The sequence below is a fragment of the Gossypium raimondii genome, chromosome 1, assembly GCF_025698545.1.
Source record: "Gossypium raimondii isolate GPD5lz chromosome 1, ASM2569854v1, whole genome shotgun sequence".
NCBI classification, from domain to species: domain Eukaryota; kingdom Viridiplantae; phylum Streptophyta; class Magnoliopsida; order Malvales; family Malvaceae; genus Gossypium; species Gossypium raimondii.
Window position 1 is genome coordinate 37771780 of NC_068565.1, and position 3861 is coordinate 37775640.

Sequence of the window (3861 nt, forward strand, 5' to 3'; positions counted from 1 at the left end):
GGGAAACTAAGCTCATCTCTATTATGGCCTTTGAATTAGGCTGAGTTGCATGTATCAATTTCATAATTCATACAAAACTAGATTTACAAACTAATCCGAGTCTCAATTGAGCTTATGAAAGCACTAAAACAAATTCAGGATTGAATGAGGATAAAATTAAAACTTTTGAAACAAAGAAGGGCAAACATAAAAATAGAGGTCACACGACTATGTGTCTAAGTCGTGTAACTACCGGTAGTTGTGTGGATAAAAAATTACAAAACCTACAATACCCACATGGGCGTGTGGCTAGCCCGTGTGGAGCAAAAAAGTGTCTTTAATTATCTAACATATACTATATCAAACCAATGCTTCAAATAATACATAAATGGCCAAATACCCTGTACAAAATCAACTAAAATTTATACCAACACATAAAATCAACCAACTACAATACCATTCATCCACATCATATTAATTTCGTATTTTACCAAGATTAACAACTTATGCAGTCAACAACTAACTAAACTTGTAACAACCCGAAAATCAGTGAAGTCAGAAACGATGGTTTCGGAATGTTGTTTTTTGATAATAGAATCAGTGAATATTGTTTGCTAATATTTACGAGAGTATTACAATATTTTGTTGAAGTTTGGTTTAATAATTTTGGTTATTTGGAAAGTTAGATAAGGTACAAGTGTATCGACTCTAAAGTCGGTGATTTGGAAATTGAGGTATTGGGACCTCGTTTATGTAAACCGAACTCGTAAATATTCTTAATAAATACTTACGGAGTTATACTAGAAGCGAATTGAATTTTGGTTAGAAATTTTCGTTGAATTAATTTTTAATTAGGGTACAGGGACCAAATTGCTTAAGTGGTAAAAATGTGATTATTACTAAATTATAAACTAAAATATAACTAAAGGACTTGAAAGGGAAATATACTTTTTTTAGTTGTAGTGGAAAATCATTAATGTCCCGATATATATAATTTGTATATAAGTTATATATTATGTTAACACTAATATATGTTATATTAATTTATATTGAAATAAAATAACATAATGAATAAAATATAGATAGTGGGAATTAAAGAACAAAAACCCATTTCCTTATTCTATTTCATGCAAACAAAAATTAAGAGTAAAGAAGAGGAACATTCGGTCTTTGGTTCAAAGAGTTTCAAATTCAAAATTGGTTAATGCAATTTAGTCATTTTCTTGTAATTTTTACGTTTTTGGAATCCTAGTTATAACCCCCCAAAATAGGGCCTAGGAGTTTTAGAGGTATTTTAGAAATGTTAGTCTTAGAGTGTTCAGAATTTTGCGACATGGTTTATTGGTAATGTTCTTTTACTATGATTTTTAGAAAATTAAATCAATTTTTGAAAAAGCGTTTTAAAAATCTATAATTTTAGAAAAAGGACTAATTTATAAAAAGGTCTAAGGTTTGAGTCTTTATGAAGAAATTAAACTAAATTTTCAAATTCAACCTAATACTTCCCCCACCTATAAATATTTCACATTAGTTTCTTCCCTTCCCATTCTTGTTGTCGTCCCTTCGTTTTCCCTCACCCTTCCCATTCAATTTTTTATTCCAAACTCTAGTCTTTTGATTTCCATCATCCTTACAACATTAAACATCCATAATACTTCAAGAAAAACACCCAAAAACACCATAGATTCCTCCATTGTCAAGCTTGGTTTTTCAGGTTTTCAATCAAATGCTCAAGTTTTTTGTCAACTAATGTAACGTTTCATCTTTCTATTAGTTTTAAATGTTATTTAGTTTAAAAACCAAGTTTTTATCCATTAAATCGCATGTTTTGAATAAAAGCCGAAAAGTGGGTTGTTAATGGTGGATTCTGAGATTTTGCATAAAAACGTAGTTCAAAAGTCTTTTTCAACTTGTTTTAACATGATTAGAAGGTTTCTAAATTTACTTTGATGTTTCGTTAAAGAATTCTTGAGTTTTAATGAATATTTGGAAAATAGCCATAAAACATGTCGAAAAAGTCAATACTATGAATTGAGTATTTTATTGTAGTTTAAAGGTTGGAAATTAGTCGTACATGAATTATAAGATGAACGGAATTGGTTTTAGGTGAAAAGATTAAGTATAGATCGAGATATTCGAATTTAAAGTTTGCTATGTTATAAGTTTCGGTTACATAGGAACATAGCTTAGGCTTATGTTTTTGATTGCTTGTGGTGAGTTCTTAGCTGATTATTGAATGTGTTATTGTGTGAATTGTTGTGTTGAAGTTTCAGATTCGATAGGACCTTCTATGAGTAGAGATAAAGGCAATGAAAAGCTAGTTTGAGCTTTCAGCTTTTTGGTGAAAGCGTAATTGGCAAGTGTTTGGAATAATTGCTTGTGGACATGATTCAATGCGTTATTTGGGAATTTTGTTGTAGCCTAAACCCCTACTCTAAATTTCGAGTGTAAGCTTTCTCATAACTATGCTATCTTGTGAACAATGTGCCTATGTGTTTGTGAATATGTGAATTAAGATGAGATGAGATGTTATAACATTTGATATGTGGTTCTGTTAACCATTTTGAAAGTGCAACTATGTACATGATATGTATATGTTAAATGTTAGCGATAGTGTTTTGCTAAAGATGCAAATATGCAGTGATAGTGCACGAATAATCGGTAAGTGATGTGTTTGATTTCGAATATTTTAGCCTTGTGATCTTGAAACCGTTGGATATAGTTGGCATGCCATAGGATTTTAAGTACTCACCTATATGTACAGTGATTTTGGGCGTTGAGGCCTTGGGACATGTTGGAGGGATAAGGGAATGTGAGCTAAGCTCCATTCAACGGGACATGTGAGGGGAAGTAATGAGAGTGTTAGCTTTACACTTCACATTTGGGACATGTTTGACTCTATGAGTCTATGTTTGGTGTGTTGGAGATCCATGTATCCAATGAGTGATGATAGAGCTCACTTTTATGTTCCATAGCTTAAGTGTCAAATTATCTTAAAATGTATATATGTGTAATGTGATGTATGCCTAAATGAGTATATGACCATTATACAATTTATCTATAAAGAGTTTTGAATATTGTGATATATGCTTCAATGAATTATATGTGTAATAGGATATACGCTTAAAGGTGAATATGTTTACCACATAAAATAACTTGTAACAATGCACGAGTAAGTATAATATGACACTAGAGTTGGAACTGTTGTGGTTATGTTGTATGGTTGTTTCATTGATGCTTGATGAATTGTTTGCATTATGGTTATTCTAAGCATTCACTGAACTTGTTAAGCTCACTCACTCCTTTTAAACCCTTACAGATTAGTAGGGAGTTGGTGTGAGCGGTGTGATTTTCAAGAGGTGATCCAAGCAAGTCCATTTGTTATTTCGTAGGTGTTCTACATTTATTTACATTTAGGGAATAAGGCAATGTGGTAAACTTGTTACAGCCATGTTAACTTCTAGACATTTTGCTACTTTTTGTTTCGGTTTATAAGGATTACATGTTATTGTTATGCTTGGGTTTATGAACATGTGGATGGATTGCCGTTACTTGCTCAAACACTATTTTGTGGTATTGAACTTTTAATTAGGCTGTTGAATGATTATTTGTTGAAGTAATTGATGCATGATGTTTAAGAACTAAATTGGAAAGGATTAATTGCTTATGTATGCTGTATTTTTTAGGTCTGGAGCAAAAGTATTGATAATCAGGTTTAAAAATCAATACCTTTGTGTTTTGAAACGTGCAGAGAGTCAGAATAGAGATTTGGTATCAATACCTTTGCTCGAGTATCGATACTTGAGGTCAAAATATCGATATTTCATGACAGGTATCGATAATTTTTAAGACTTTGGGATTTTGTTTGAGAAACAGAATGCA